The 17,291-nt window shown below is 46.1% G+C and overlaps 1 pseudogene; it reads right to left on the bottom strand.

Annotated features, from left to right (window-relative positions):
* Positions 1–12,776: 12,776 nt before the first annotated feature.
* Positions 12,777–13,254, bottom strand: LOC114697564 (annotated as a pseudogene).
* Between the last annotated feature and the right edge of the window lie 4,037 nt (positions 13,255–17,291).

Below are 17,291 nucleotides of genomic sequence, written 5' to 3'. Positions count from 1 at the left end.
TATGTTTTGAGTGCTGACATCCTTCTGGCATGAAATGGGTTCAAGGTACAATAAATTTGGATAATTTCCAGGAGGGGGTCACCTTTGTGAAGGCTTAGGCTGGAGAGATGGCTTATTGGTTAAGAGGACTCAGCATTGGGCAGTTGATGACCTCCTGTTAACTAGCTCCAGGGGATCTGATGCCCCCTATTGGCCTCTTCTGGCACTTGCTCACACATGGTGCACATACAGACAAGCAGAAAAACACACATAAATAAAAAAAATTAAGTATATGGAGATATGTTGTGGAATATTAGTTTAAGATGTGTTACATTTGTTTATACTGTAGAATATTTGTTTAGTGATGCAAAGATGTGATGCATTTGTTTAACTCTGTAAAGCTGTGTTACTTTGCTTGCCTAAAACATTTGATTAGTCTAATAAAGAGCTGAATGGCCAATAGCTAGGCAGGAGAGAGGGATAGGTAGGGCTGCCAGGCAGGAAGAATAAATAGGAGGAGAAATCTAGGCTTGAGAAGAGAGGAAGGAGTAAGAAAAGGAGGAGAAGAGGATACCAGGGGCTAGCCACCCAGCCACACGAACAGCCATGGAGTAAGAAGGAAAGAAAAGTATACAGAATAGAGGAAGGTAGAAGCCCAGAGGCAAAAGGTAGATGGGATAATTTAAGAAAAGCTGGCTAAGGCTGAGTGGTGGTGATGCACACCTTTAATCCCAGCACTTGGGCAGCAGAGGCAGGCAGATCTCTGTGAGTTCCAAGACAGCCTGAGCTACAGAGTGAGTTCCAGGACACCATCAGGGATACACAAAGAAACCTTGTCTCAAAAACAAAAAAACAAAAACAAAAACAAAACAAAGCCAAACAAATGAAACAACCCTGCACAGTTCCACTGCCACCTTCCCCTCTCAACAAGGTAGCTGAAATTTTTTCTGGGTACACTACATAATCTCTTTAAAGGAGTTTATCTTTCTAATTTTTAAATTAACCCCATGAGACTTAACACACAATATTTAACTCCTATTATTCCCCCACTCCTAAATCCATTCCTATCTCCCCACCCTACAACTTCATGCCCTATCCTTTTTTTAAGATTTATTCATGTATATGAGTGTTCTGTCTTCATGCACACCAGAAGAGGGCATCAGATCCCAATACAGATGGCCATGAGCCACCATGTGGCTGCTGGGAATTGAACTCAGGACCTCTAGAAGAGCACTTGTACGTTTAACTGCTGAGCCATCTCTCCAGCCTCCCCCACCCTTATTTTCGAGACAAGTCTCTCTGTGAATCCCTGGCTAACAAAGACTGCTGGGGTCCAGCCCCGTAATAGCCTTCTCCCAGGGTCCATGGAAGAATCTACAACCAATTCTGAGTCGGTTCTCTCTACACAGCGTCTATTCTGCTCTCTTATTTAGCTCCTTCCTTGCCTGATTTCTCTACATTTTTCTGCTGTTCTAAGTGCTATCTTAATTTCTTCATCTCGTTCTGCCCCATCGATGTTCTCATCCATCTAGTTCTTTTCCATCTTAGTTCCTCTCTCATCTCCTTCTTTCTCATCTTGTTCTTCCCCACCTGTCCTTTCCTCATCTTCCATCCTGTTCTTCTAGTTCTTTCTCCTTTAGTCCTCCAATCTAGTTCTCCTCAAGTCTCTGAGGTGTACAGTTATATACCCATGCAATAGCAATGCTCTGGCTAAGGCAAGGTCACCAGACTTGAATTCCCTCAAGGTCAAAGGAGGGACAATAAGATCCATATGGAAGAGCAGTAATTGTTAGCCATCATCTGCAACCCAAAAGGGAAGTGGCTAATGGGAATGAATCAACTGAGGTCTAAATTCGGTTAATAGATCTGAGAAAGGGAATGTATGTCCTCAAACTATATTCTTAGAAGTGGTTAGGAGTCCATCAGTGACCAGTGAATATAAAACTTTCCTTTGGTTCCTTATCTGCCCAAGCTATCTCAGCTGCCACCATTTTCTGGTAGGGCGGGGGAGTGTACTCCGTGGCTGGGCAACCTGAGTCACAGTTTAATGTACCTGTAAGTAGGAAACCTTTAGTTCTGAGTTAATTGTTAAAGGTGGATCTAAAACCAGAGATAAGACTTTGGAAAGGGGAAGGTTAAGCTTAATTAGCACATCTGCCAGGCCTTCTCAAACAGATAGTCTGGATGCTTAAGTCTGTTCTTAGAAAGTCTGGGGAGTATCTCAGAAAAGATACTTTCGTCCAGAGAAGGCCAGATGTTGCTAATGATGATAATTACCGAAAGGCCCGAAATTAGGGATCTTGACTTGTCTGTTGTTAGCACAGTTGGAGAGAGTTATACAAATACTTTAATTGTATAGGGGAAATTGTGCCCAATGAATGATGGAAAAGCTCCAATAGCACATGAGAAATTCATAGCAGGAAACGACTAATATTCAAAAGCCAGTATCACCAAGACTCCTTAAGCCTTGGCTTTATCCTCTGGAAAGGCTCTTGGCTTCTTCCAGGAATAACTTTGTCATAGCCAGCCGAATTCCTACTTCCTATTTCTGCAGCCCACAGTATCTGGCTGTCCTGGAACTCAGAGATTTGCCTGCCTCTGGCAGCGCTAGGCTTGAAGACATAAGCCACCGTCTCCTGGCTTTTTTTGTTTGTTTGTTTTAAACAACCCTTCGTGACCGATTTTTGCTCCTGGGTGTGGAGCCATTCACTGGGGTATGGTCAACATTCCAGGGGCCACACTTTTAAAGAAAACTGACTTGAGGCTGGAAAGATGGCTCAGTGGTTAAGACCACTTAATGATCTTCTAGAGGACCGAAGTTCATTTCCCAGCACTATGTTTGGCGGCTCACAAACTGCCCAGCTCTAAGAGGATCCTATGCCTCTGGCATCCATGGGCATCTGAATTCATGTTCACATACTCACATATAGACACACATAAAGAAAGTTTTAATTTAAAAAAGGAAGAGAAAACCAACTCTCTCCCAATAGCTATCAACAGTTCGTCAGCTAGGGGTGACCTTCTACATCCTCCATGCTGGGGTTTTGTCTGTCTGGAGTTTGCACAGGGCTTGTGCATATTCTCACAACCATTGAGTTCCTATGTGCAGCTGCTCTGTTGTGTTTGGAAAACATTATTTCGTCATAGTCATCTACTGCCACTAACGCTTACAACCTCCTCCCCCATTTTTTCTCTAGATGATCCCTGAGCCTTGGGAGGAAGAGATGAGACATAGATGTGCCCCATTTAGTGATGAGCACTCTGCAGTCTCTGTTCCTGTTCACACTGATGAATTGTGGGTCTCTGTGATAATTACCATCTACTACAAAAACAAGCTTCTCTGATGAGGGTTGAGAGATGCTCTAATCTATGGGTGTAATGATAAGTCTTTAGGAGTTGGTTTAATATTACATACATTCAGCAGAATAATAGTTGTTTTCCCCTAGACTCTATGATTTATTTAGTCATAGGTTCTTGACCCTGATAATGGTGCCAGGAATGGATTCTGTCTTGTAATGTGGGCCTTAAATCCAAATAGAAAGTGGTTGGTTAGTCCCTTAACATTTGTACCACTATTGCACAGTATTTTTAAAATACAATTTATTTTTATTTTATGTGCATTGTTATTTTGCCTATATGTATGTCTGTGTGAGGGTGTCAGATCTTGGAGTTATAGACAGTTGTGAACTGTCATGTGGGTGGTGGGAATTGAACCGGGGTCCTCTGGAAGAGTAGGCATGCTACTGGAGGAGAAAAGTAAGCACCAGTCTTATCCAGCTATGAACATTGTGAGTTTCAATAATACTGTCCTGGGGCTGGAGAGATGGCTCAGTGATTAAGCTTCAAGACAATCATGGTGGCACATGTCTTTAGTCCCAGCACTTGGGAAACAAAGGCAGGGGGATCTCTGAGCAAGTTCCAGGACAGCCAGGGCTGCACAGAGAAACCCTGTCTTGAAAAGCAAAACCAAAGATCTTCAGCTAGAAGTGGGGCCTCAGGTACCACTCTCCCACCCAAGCTGGAATGTTAGTGGCTTGATCTTGTGAAGGCAACTGAAGCTGCTGAGAATTCATTTATCCCAGTGGCCCTGTCACCGTAAAGACACTGTTTTGTCCCAGCCCTCCTTGACCTCTAACTCTTCAAATCTTTCTGCCTTCACTTCCTGACATTCCCAGGGCTTGCAGAGAGAATGTGTGACATGGATGTCTTATCTTCGGCTGAGCACTGCTACAGACCAACTGTACTTTGATCAGTTATAAGTCTCTCTCTCTGTGTGTGTGTGTGTGTGTGTGTGTGTGTGTGTGTGTGTTTGTGTGTGTGCTGTCCACTGCACAATGTTGCTTCTTTGATGGGGACTGAGAGCTTCACTAGTCTGTGGTTTCAGAGATAGGTATCTGAAAGGCAGTTTGGTAATACAACCATTTAGAAATAGTGGTAGGTTCTCCCCCAAAGCCTAGGGGGGATCTTCCTGGAGCTAGATTTACAAGTGGTTGTGAACTGCCTGCTATGGATGCTGGGAATGGAACTCAGTTCTTCTGTAAGAATAATTAATGCTCTATAATCACTGCATCATCTCTCAGCATTTGTCTGTCTGTTTGTCTGCCTCTGCCTCCCAAGTACCACCATTGCCTGGCCTATTTATTTTTGAGACAGGGTCTCCCTATGTAACCCTGTCTGGCTAGGAGCTCATCATGTAGACCAGACTGGCCTTGAACTCACAGAGATCTACTACTGCCCCGGAGTGCTGGAATTAGAGATGTGTGGTACCATGCCCAGCAAGGTTTGTTTGTTTGTTTTTGAGATAGGGTTTCTCTGTGTAGCCCTAGCTGTCCTGAAATTCCCTCTGTAGACTAGGCTGGCTTCAAACTCAGAGATCCTCCTGAGTGCTGGGTTTAAAGACATGCACCACTGCCACCTAGCAAAATTATTATTATTACTATTATTATGTATTTATTTTATTTGTTTGTTGTTTGTTTACTTTCAAGACAAGGTTTCTCTGTGTAGACCAAGCTGGTCTCAAACTCAGAGATCCATCTGCCTCTATCTCCCAAGTGCTTGGGATTAAAGACATCACACTCAGCTCTATATTATTATTTTTAAGTGTGTGTGTGTGTGTGTGTGTGTGTGTGTGTGTCTACATGTGGGTATCTGCACTTGAGTATGTGAAATGCCCTCCATGGGGCCTGGGGAATGAACTCAAGTTCTCTGCAAGATCAATATGTGCTCTAACTGCTGAGCCATCTCTCCAGCCCCACCTTTAGAAGAGTTTTTATGACTTAGGAAAAAGCATACTGTGGTGAGGTATTCATCAGAGAAGAACTGCTCAGACATGGGTTTAAGCCAATAGAAAGTCTTTATTAGCTGGACATAGGAATACACTGAGTGTTCAGGATCCCAGTGTAGCCGTGAGCCTTTCTCAGGGTGAGTTTTTTTTTTTTTTTTTTTTTTTTTTGATTTATTTATTTATTATATATATAGTGTTCTGCCTTGCATGCATGTCTGCACACCAGAAGAGGGCACCAGATCTCATTACAGATGGTTGTGAGCCACCATGTGGTTGCTGGGAATTGAACTCAGGACCTTTGGAAGAGCAAGCAGTGCTCTTAACCTCTGAGCCATCTCTCCAGCCCCTCAGGGTGAGCTTTTAAGCACAAAAACCATGTCCTGAATTGACATACCTCAGTTAACAAGAACAGTTAGCCAGAAGCAGAACTACAGAAGCCAAAAAGCAAAGTTAGTACATTTACAGACTTTGCCAGAACTCTGGGCTTTGATGGATTAGGTTTTGTTTTAGTTTTGACAGGTGGTGCTGTCTACATGCTGAGTTTTACAGCCTGAGTGGTACCTCCATTATGGAATCAGTTGTGCTAAGGTCTCAGGGCCTACTAAGGGGTGGGGTCCTGTTACACATTATATAATCAAGTGAAAAAATCAGCAAGCAAAAGTACATATGTTGTTGAGCACCTAGTCCCAGTTATGGAGATGGGCAGGAGAATGGAGTGAAGGCCAGCCTAGGATACCTGAAGCCCTGTCTCAAAAATACTCCAAGATAAAAATAATACAAACAAGATAATCCCTCCATTTTCCCTTTGTACACAGCAATACCAGACTTTTTCTTTTGGGCCACCAACCAACTCCTAAATCATGACAGAGACTTCTTACTAGTTATGAATGCTCAGGCATAGCCTAGGCTCGTTTCTGACTAGCTTTTTTAACTTAAGTTAACCTGATTCTCTTCATTGCCTTGGGCTTTTTACCTCTCTTTCCTTCTGTGTATCTATCTTATCTGCACTGCTTCTGTCTGGCAGCTGCCTGGCTTCTGGCCCCAGGCTTGTTCCTCCCTTTGGCCCTCATTCTCACCTCCTCCATCTCCTCTTGAGCCTAGATTTCTTCTCCTACTTATTCTCTCTGCCCACCAGCCCCACCTATCCCTCTCCTGCCTAGCTGTTGGCCATGCAGCTTTTTATTATACCAATCAGGTGCCTTGGGCAGGCAAGGTGAAACAGCAACACATCTTTTCATAATCAAACAAATGCAGCAGAAACAAATATAATATACCTTCACACAGTTAAAGTAATATTCCGCAGCATAAACAAATGTAACACATCTTTGCCCAGTTAAAATAATATTCCACAACACAATAGAGTACACACATGGGTTAGTCCCTATTGGTAATGACAGGATTAAGAGAATGATGCTTAATTAATCCACAGGCCACAGAGGTGAATATGGCTGACATTTCCTCTCAGTCTTGAAGGACGAGGAAGGGCCTCGCCAGGTGGGTGGGCTTTCTAGGTAGGAGTGCCAGGGTGAACGAGAGACGCAGAGAGCCGGTTGGGACATTAGGGGTGGGAGTTGGGCATGTGTGGGGGACAGGTGGGCAGACCAGCTGGCTTAGCACAACGTCATCATTATTACTAAAGGCAATTTCACTCGCCAGGCTCATGCTTTCTAGTTCTGGGTTTCAATTCTGCAATAAACAAACTACTGAAAAGTAGAGAGTTCTTATTTTTCTTGAGGCAAAAGTAGGAAATAGTAACAGGTGAGCAAACGAAAGAAGGGTATGTAGGAAGCCCCAGGCCTCGGCGGTCAAAGGTCACAGGGGCTTGGGGCGATGGGGCATACCTTTTGTTTGTTGTTTTTCTTTTTCAGACAGGGTTTCTCTGTGGAGCCCTGGCTGTCCTGGAACTCACTCTGTAGACCAGGCCGGCCTCAAACTCCCAGAGGGCTGCCTGTCTGTGCCTCTTGAGTGCTGAGATTAAAGGCATGAGCTGTCTAGCTAATGGTACATACCTTTAATCCTAGCACTCTGGCAGTCAGGTGGATCTCTGGGAGTTTGAGGCCGGCCTGGTCAACTTGGTGAGTTTGAGGCCAGCCAGAGATACCTAGTAGAAAGATCTTGTTTCTAAAAAAAAAAAAAAAAAAGCACGGAGGCCGGGGAGGGGGCGGGGGGGGGGGCCGGGGCGGGGAGGCAGGGAGGCAGAGGCAGGGTCTAGTTTAGTCTTTAGTTTTGGCCTCTCTGATCCCAGTTCTGGAAAGGCCCTGGGGTGGTGGCTCTTGCTCCATCACTGGCCCTGCTGTCTTCCTCCTTAGCAAGCCAGTTTAGGGCACTGTCACATCCTCCTCCTTCAGCGTCCTTGGTGCCATCTCCTGTGTGCCTAGGTCTCTGTGCTTGAGACACAGGCGTTGCCATACCCGTACCACCCGTCCCCTGTCTCTGAATCCCTGAATGCTGCGTGGCCCAGCAGGCAGGCCCAGGGAGCTGGTGATGGAGGGCAGGGCTGTATTAGGAGCTGAGCCTCTCTTCCTCCTTGAGAAGGCAGGCTTTCCTCCCTTCCTTCTGGCTCCTTGGTACCAAGAGGTGACTAGGCAGAGCGTAGCTCCCTCCCTCCTCCCCTGAAGAAGCACAGCCTTCTGCTTGTGTACCTCCACAGCATTGCTGGTGAGAACCTAGCTGGAGGGCCCCAGGGCAGGTTGGGGTTGGGGTTTAGTGAAAGCTGAAACTAGAAGAGATCCGACCTCAAGTGGTCAGAGGGGGCATAAGGGCCGAAAGGAAGCAATAGTCAGTGCAGAAAGTTCCAGCCCAGCAGAGGTGGAAGGCTTGGATCCTGGCTGGCACCCGAGTGAGTCTGGGTTGGGACAGGGGCCAGCGGCCCCCAGCTGCCTCGATGTTTGTGCAGTTGCTGTGTCATCCTGGCACACCCAGGAGCTTACACATACCTTGGCTCACATTCTCCCACAGCCCCGTGCAACGTGTCAGCAGCACACGTGTTCTGACCTTTCACCTTTTCCTCTGCACCAGGTGTGCATGCAGTCCTTCCTCAAGCCTAGACATGTGCACATTCACACCTGCCTGGATTTCCCTTTGCCTGAAGACCTTGAGGCTCTCCCCCAGGTAGAGTTAAAAAAAAAAAAAAATAGAGCAGCTGGTCTCATGAGAGGAGGAAGGGAACGCGGAGGGTGAGATGGAGAAGATATCAGGTAGTATGGGCAAATGGGGGAGGCTGAGGTCCCAGAAGTCAGCAGAAGGGCCAGGCATAGTGGTTCAGCCTGCGGTCCCAGCACTTGGGGAGCTGGGGCAGGAGGACTGCCGCAAGTTCAAGGCCAGTCTGGGCTCCAGAGTAAGGGCATGATGAGAACTTGTTTAAAGGAAAAAGCCAGGTGTGATGACACACACTTGTAAAGCCAGCAGCACTTGAGAGGTGGAGGCAGGAGGATCAGAAGTTCAAGGTCACCCTCAATTATCCAGTGAGTCAGAGGCCAGCCTGGCCTCTGATGCGTGAGACCCTAACTCAAAAAAAAAAAAAGCGGGTGGGGGAGGGGCGGGAGAAAGGCGGGGGATAAAGACAGAAGGACAACAGGAGAGAGAGACTTGAGAAGAAAGAGGAAGAACTCAGGGGTGTCCCACGTGCTTTCACACACGAACTTGGCATGGGTGACAGGCTGAGTCTATTAAAAAGAATTAAATATAACCTTTACAAAGCCTTTGACGAAGTGTCCACACATTGCTAGTGCAGGTGAGAAGTCAATCCCTCCTCTCCCCTGGGGACCCAGACACGTCTCTAACTAGCACCAGACTTCCGCACAGCCCCACAGCGCCTCCTTCGCCGACTGTTAGGAAAAGAAGCAAGTGGCTTGTTCTTCAGACCTTCTGTTGCCCTTGGCATTTATTCCAGCTCATTGGCCTCCACTCAGACCCTCTTGCAAGCACAAAAGCAATGGCATTTGGAGTGGAAAACAAAGGCAGACCAGAAGTCAATCCGTCAATCTCACATTCTTCTCCAAGGAGCTCAGAACACTGCAGCTAATTCAGCACACACCGGCCTCGGGCCAAAGATTTGCTTGAGACAAGCTCCGTGAAGTCCTCAGAGCTCCATAGAGAAGCTCGTGCTTCCAAATCAACACCGAGCTTCCAAATCAACACTGAGCTTCTTCAGTTTTTATTTTTTCTTTTCTTTGTGTGTGTGTGTGTGTGTGTGTGTGTGTGTGTGTGTGTGTGTGTGTACCTGTGTGCATGTGTGCACTTACATACCCATGTGCATGCAGGGTCTCTCTATGTAGCCCTGACTGTTCTGGAGCTCCCTATATAGACCAGGCTGGATTAGAACTCACAGAGATCCTCCTACCTCTGCCTCCTGAATGCTGGGACTAAAGTTGTGTGCCACCACACCCAGTCACTTTTAGATTTTTTTAGATTGTCATTTCGTATGAAGTCCCACACCTATAATCCCAGCACTTGGGAAGAGGAGACAGGAAGATGGGGCACTCATAGTCATCCTAGACCAGCCTGTGCTACATGAGACCTTGTCTCAAAAAAAAAAAAAAAAAAAAAAATTCGTTGTATATATTCACTGTACATGGCACTATACTATATAAGGACAGAGTCATATAAGCATGTATTTTGAACACTGAGTACATGTCCTCATAGTCCCTTCCCCACCTCACACCCCTCCCCCAACAGTCCCCTCTCTTTCCCTAGGCAACTTTAATTCTTTCCTATCGCAGGTACATACAAGATTTTATACGTCTAAAGAAAATCTAGAAACTGCACAAGAGAAACATACATTGTTAATTTACTTCATACTGCTTGTTGCATTCATTTCCCCCTGAAATGACATAACTTTTTTTTCCTGCAGTACAGCTGAAAAAATTCCTTTGTGTATGTGTACCCCATTTTCTTCATCCGTTCCTGTGTGGCTGGGCACCCAGGCTAGTCCACGACTTAGCTGTTATGAACAGTGCTGCAGCACACACACACACACACACACACACACACACACACACGCGCGCGCGCGCGCGCGTGGGCGAGCATCTGTGCGAGGCTGACATAGAGTTCGCCAGCTGCGGTATAGCAGGCCACAGGGGGAATCTGTTTTTACTCCTTTCTTTACTTGAGGGGCAGTGGTGGTGGCTGCAGCTGAGGAAGCGCACACCTTTAATCCCAGCACTTGGGAGGCAGAGGCAGGCGGATCTCTGTAAGTTTGAGGCCAGCCTGGTCTACAGAATGAGTTCCAGGAAAGGCGCAAAGCTACACAGGGAAACCCTGTCTCGAAAAAACCAAAAAAAACAAAAAAAAACCCAAACAAACAAACAAAAAAAAAAAACAAAACAAAAAACCAACCCCCAGCCAGTCGGTGGTGCCACACACCTTTAATTTCAGCACTTGGGAGGCAGAGCCAGGCAGATCTCTGTGAATCTGAGGCCAGCCTGGTCTACAGAGTGAGATCCAGGACAGGCACCAAAACTACACAGAGAAACCCTGTCTCAACCCCCCCTCCCCCAAAATAAAACCATCCTCCATTTCTGTAGTAGTCAGGATTGAACACAGGGCTTCATGTATGCTAGGCAATCACTCTACCAACTGAGTTATAAACCCAGACCTTAAATTAAGACAGCTTTAAAGTACATTGGCGGAGGGGCTGGAGAGGTTCCTTGGCAGTTAAGAACGCTGGTTGATCCTCCAGAGGACCCAGGTTAGAGTCCCAGCACCCACATGGCAGCTCACAATCCTCTGTAACTCTAGTCTCAGGGGATCTGATGTCCTCTTCTGTCCTCCACAGATGTACATGCAGATAAAATACCTATAAACATAAAAAAAAAATCCAGTGATGGAAACTTGATGGTTTCAAGTTTGGTTCAAAACCAGGATGTTGCTTGAGTTACAGTTAGAGCAAAGTGGAGAAATTTCTGTCACAGGCCTCACATGCTGTCTGGTGACATTCTTAGTCTTTAGATTGGTGGAAGCTAGTGGTTTGCTGAGAATACGTTTTTAAGGTTTGAATAGTCACAAGCTTAGCTTAGACATAGGGGTAGACAGTGAATGGCGTTCAAAGGGACTAAAAATAGACCAAGATAATTTGGCTCTCTGCAACATTTTAACTCTCCGTAACCAGGAAGTTTAGTCATTCCGCCTTGTATTAATAGTCTCTCTCTCTCTCTCTCTCTCTCTCTCTCTCTCTCTCTCTCTCTCTCTCTCTCTCTCTCTCCCTCTCTCTGTCTCCTCCTCTCCTGTCTCTCCCTCCCTCCCTCCTCCCCTCCCTCCCTCCCTGTCTCTGTCTTTCTCTCTCTTGGGAACTTCAGTACAGTAACATTACTATGCGACCATGTCCCCATAGCTTAGCTGACTGGTCCAGATCCAGTAGCAGGCACTTGAACCAAGAGGGTTCCTCAGATCTCATGACAGGTAGCATGAAATCTCTGCCCTGGAGGCAGACCAGGCCAGAGCAGATCCCTTTTGGCAAATAAAGGTGGCGTTCAGGAGGGCCGGCAGCTGCTGGCTCTTGGCAACACTGAGGGTACCAGCTGCAGCCTGAGAGAGAAGCAGAGACTGCACCCTGGATCTGTCCACAGCCCCCACTCAGGGGTTCCCTCTCATTCCTTTAGTACAAATGATAAACCCAGCGCTTTCTGTTACGGTTCCCAAAACTTCACTCATGTCAAGACCCAGATTGCTCAGTATCCCTCCATGTCAACAGGACCCATGAGGAGCTTGGCTCTGGGAACTATTGTCCCAATATTCAGCTTTGAAATTCCTCTTGTCAGAACCAGCACCTTCCTTCACAGGACACTCCATAAGAACCAGTGTCTGCCTGAGACAGCCCACAGCAGGAAAGAAACCCAGGCATTTTCCTGGAGTGTTTTCAGAGGACAGGCATCTGTCTTGAACTCCACAAGTGACTCAGATCCATCTGAACAGCAAGGCTAGCAGTGCATCAAAGCAATACCCATTTCTAAACATATACCTGACTCTGCTGACCTCAGTGACTCCTGCCAGCCCCAGGCGGGCAGCGGGGAGGAGGTTCCACATCCTGCTGAAGTCATCTGGAGTTCAGCACTGCATTAATCCACAGCTGAGCAACTCGGGACTTTAAAGGGAAAACAGGATAAGTATTCTTCCACTCATCAGCTTGCTGACTAAACGAACATTCAGGACGGCTCACCACACCTTCAACTGGTCATAATGAATGCTGTTCACGCTTCCTCTTCTATCCAGGAGAGGAAACATCTGTTGGTCTTAATTATACCCTGCTATGTGACAAGGGACAACATGTCTGAGTGAAGACAGAGGAGAATTTAGATTAGAGAACACAAGGTTCAGTTTTACTGGTCTCTCCCTTTCTCTTTCTCTTCTTTTTTTCTTTCTTTTTTTTTCTTTTTTCTTTTTTGCATGAGCCTGTTGTCACCTTTTATTGGACACTAGTTTTTAAGACATGAAGACTCAGCCACAGTTGAATTCATGGATGGGAACGGGGCAGGTGGTTATGCTCAGGTGTGCAGTGCCCTCCGGTGACCCTTCTTCAGTGGTACTTGCGTCGCCGCCAATGTTTGAGTTCCTTGTAAGAAATGCAGTAGCTGGCCAGGCGGTGGTGGTGCATGCCTTGAATCCCAGCACTCGGGAGGCAGAGGCAGGTGGATCTCTGTGAGTTCGAGGCCAGCCTGGGCTACAGAGTGAGTTCCAGGGAAGGTGCAAAGATAAACAGAGAAACCCTGTCTCAAAAAAACCAAAAAAAAAAAAAAAAAAAAAAAAAAGAAAAAGAAAAGAAAGAAAGAAAAAGAAATATAGTAGCTGAAAACCATGTAGGCTGCCAGCATCATGTTAATCCCCAAGATTCTGCCTTTCTGCACATTGATGTACTTGTGATACCGGTCAGAACCTCTCTGAAAGGCTTCCACTATGCCACTGGGGGTGAAATTCTACATCAATATCCAGCTTGGCAGCTCTCCAAGTTTAACCTCCATGAGCTTTTCATCCTTCAGTGGCATGAGGGACGCCATCTTGCAGTCTTGGTGTGTGCCTCTCTCTCTTTCTTATATGTTTGGTTGTGAGCCTAGCCATCCCTCTAGCCCATGTCTCTCTCTTTCTGGAGACAAGGTCTCATATAGCTAAGGCTCAGTTTGTACTTGGTATGCAGCCAAGGGTGACCTTGAACTTCATTTTTAAAAAGATTTATTAAAGTATCACTTACGTGTATGTGCATATGTCTCTCTCTGTGTGGGCACCACGTGCATGCAAGTGTCTCCAGGGGCCAGAAGAGGGATCAGATCTCCTTGAGCTGGAGATACAGGCAGTGTGAGTCTCTGGACATGTGTGCTGGGAATCACCTCCAGTCCTCTGGAAGAGCAAGAAGTACCCCCTAACCATTGAGCCATCCCTGCAGCCCTTACCTTGAACTTAAGAACCTTCCACATTCACCTCTTAAGTCGCCACTTCCCACTCCAGACCTGTGCCATCACTTCCATTTATACAGTGCTGGATCAAAGCCAGGACTCTGCACATACCAGGGTGGCACTCCACCTACGGAACCAACACAGCCCAAAGCCTCAGTGCTACAGATCAAATTCATGGCTTTGGGTATTCTCAAATACCCACAAGTGGCAAGCTCTCTGTCACTGAGCTGCACCCCCCTCAGAAAATTCAGTTTTGACCCTGGCAAGTTTAAGTCCACTAGGAATTTTGAGAAATCAACTATATAAGGCCTGGGGCTCAATTTTATATGTATCACTGGCATGGGGGGAATTGGTGAGTGTGAGGTAGTCTGAGAAGGATTTGTAACAAGACAAATATATCCAGGACAGAGCCCTAAGAAAGGTATTGTTTAGAACATTGATGGGGAAAAGGAAATGGGTAGTGGTGGTGGACAAAGAGCATCCAAGGAGCTGGAAGGACATCCGACCTGAAAAACCAAACCCTCTTCTGCCCCAGGAGGTAGCACATGCGTGTGAGTGCTCCTGCCGTGGTGGCTGTTGTGGAGGTCAGAGGACAATCACAGGGTTCAGTTGTAGTTGTCTCCTGCCACCGTGTGAACACAGGATGACAAGCCGGTGGCCTGGAGTTGGGCTCGAGCCTGATCTGCTTGAGAAACGCTAAGGAGGCCTAGAGGGATGTTAAAGGGGAGGGTAGGAGATCCGAGAGATGAGGGGGCAGGTGACCTGGGGCCCTTAGGGCCAAGGAACACGACAGCTTTTAGATCTGATAGATGGGGAAGCCAGAAAGGGTTTCAGGACAAGACTTCCAAGAACTGACTTCCTAGTTTATCTATTTACTGTTTTGTTTATTTATTTATTTTTTTCCTTTGGGGGTGACAGACTCTTCTGTTGCCCAAGCTAGACTTGAACTTGTTATGTAGAGGGTAATGACCTGGAATTCTGGATCTTTCTGCCTCCACCTGAGATCGCAGGCATATGCCACCATGTCTGGTTTTCCTTATTGGTTTTTATTTCTTTGTTTTTTGAGACAAGGTTTCTCTGTGTGACCTTGGCTGTCCTGGAACTTGCTCTGTAGACCAGGCTGACCTTGAACTCACAAGGATCCACCTGCCTCTGCCTCCCACGTGCTGGGGTTAAAGGCATGCACCACCACACCTAGCTCAAATTATCTTTTATGTGTATGTGGGGGGGGCACTCTACTCTTGCCAAGGAGCAGGTGGCAGGTGTAGAGGTCAGAGGATGACTTTCCAGAGGGGCCTTTCTTTTTCTATAATGTGGGTCCTGAGTTAAATTCAGGTTGTCTGGCTTGTCAGCAAGCACCATTACCCACTGAGCCATCTTGTCAGCCCCCTTTAGTGTGTGTGCGTGTGCATATGCATGTGTGTGTTTTGAGACAGAGTCTTATGTAGCTCAGGCTGTTCTCAAACTTGTTATATAGCCAAAGCTGGTCTTGAACTCCAAATCCTCTGCCTCCACCTCACTGGTCTCCCTAGTGCTATGGTTACAGGTGGGTTTTGCTTTGGTTTTCCTTTTTAAAAGAGAAGAGTTAAGATAACCTGAGCAAATGATTGATTTGCTATTAACCGTTAGAAGCCCCACCCCCACTTACATTCATGTTACCTGGACGGCGGCGGCGGCCCACACCTTCAATCCCAGCATCCGGAGGCAAAGGCAGGCAGATCTGTGAGTTTGAGGGCATCCTGGTCTACAGTGAGTTCCACGACAACCAAAGGTACACAGAGAAACCCTGTCTTGAAAAACCAAAATAATTAAATAGCACCCCCCACTAATATGTGTGTGTGTGCGCGCGCGCGCTTTAGAAGAGCAAATGGAGAACAGTGGTCAATTAATTTGAGACATTCAAATGTTTAAAATTCTTTCCATTTATTTATTTATTTGTTTATTTATTTATTTTGTGGGGGAGTGGAGTGAGGGGTGTATGTGTCCCGTGGCATGTGTATGGAGGTCAGAGGACCACTTGCTGGAGTTTGTTTCCTCCTTTGACCATGTGGGTCCTCGGGATTGAACTTAGGCTGTTGGACTTGGCAGCAGACCCCTTTATCTGGGCCGTCGCACTGGCCCTTAGACTTTCAAATTTGAGGTGGCTATTAGACGTCTATGTAGAAGTCATGTATACAGATGAATCTAAGTGTGGAGTTCAGAACAGAGGTTGGATTAAGGATTTTATTTGAAGATTGGTAGAGTATCCATGGCATTTAAATCCACAAAACCAGAGACTGGAGAGACAGATGATCCGGCAGTTTGGAGCATGTACTGCTCTTGCAGAAGACCAGAGTTTGGTTCCTAGCACTTATATTGGGCAGCTGAGAACTGCTTGTAACTCCAGCTCCAGGATATATGACGCCCTCTTCTGGCCTCTTTGAACATTTCCCTCACATGCACATACACAAACACATATACAAATAATTAAACTCATTCAAGACTTTTTTCTTTTGCTTTAATGACCCTTTCCTTCCCTGAACTGTGACAGTATTTCCATTCACATTTAGAAAAGGATTGAGCATATTAAAGATGAAGTTAACACTTTGTGTCTGGCTGACTACCTTTTGGAAGAGGATTGGGTGAAGTGATCTTTTTTTGTCATGTCACCTCTCTCTGAGGTTGTTTATAGTAGATCAATTAAGATAAAAGATATTTGACTATATCACTTCAGCCTAATGAATTTATCACTGTTTTTCAAAGTATTGTACACAGTCTAGACAGAATCAGTGGGTACTCTTTTCTCAGGGATATTGTTACACTTTCTGTCCTCTCTGCCTGGAGCACTGACCTCTCTGCTCATTTCCTCCACCTTTTGGCTCAGATCTCATCTTATCTGAATTAACCCTCTCCCCTGACTAACCAGATTCTAGTAGCATGTTTCATCTTTCACTGTTCTGAATTTCCTCTTAACCCTCCAATACAGACAGCGGATCTCTAGGAGTTCTAGGTCTGGTCTATATAGTGAGTTCCAGGCTAAGCCAGGGCTACGTAGTGAAACCCTGTTTCAAACAAAGAAAATGCCCCACAGCCATGCGATCCCTCAACTGAAGTTTCCTCTTCCCGGTGACTCTAGTCAGCACAAACTGTATGGTAGCAGCTTTTTTGTTTGTTTTTGTTTTGTTTGTTTGCTGTGCTGAAGACCAACATCAGACTCTCAAGCATTATACCCTCCCCTCCCCTCAACTCAGGATGGATGGCTGGGAAATCACTATGTAGCTGAGCCTGATCTTAAACCCCTGATTTGCCTGCCTCCACCTTCCAATTAAGCTAAGTGGTTAAAAGCACTGGCTGCTGTTCCAGAGGACCTGGGTTCAATTCCCAGCATCCAGATGGTAGTTCACAGCTGTTTGTAACTCTAGTTTCAGGGATCCAGTGCCCTATTCTGGCCTCCCTGTGTACTAGGCACTGCTCAGACATACATGCAGGCAAAACACTCATACAAAGAAAATATTTTAAAAAGCACACTTTTGCAAGAGCTAGAGGGGCATCTCAGTGATAGCTCACTTGTCTAGCTTGCATAAGGCCCTGGGTTTGATTTTTAGCAACACACACACACACACACACACACACACACACACACACTTTTTTTTTTTTTTTTTTTT

The sequence above is a fragment of the Peromyscus leucopus genome, chromosome 1 (assembly GCF_004664715.2).
Source record: "Peromyscus leucopus breed LL Stock chromosome 1, UCI_PerLeu_2.1, whole genome shotgun sequence".
Lineage (NCBI taxonomy): Eukaryota > Metazoa > Chordata > Mammalia > Rodentia > Cricetidae > Peromyscus > Peromyscus leucopus.
The sequence above is the reverse complement of the archived record's forward strand: the minus strand, read 5'-3'. Positions and strand labels throughout refer to the sequence as shown.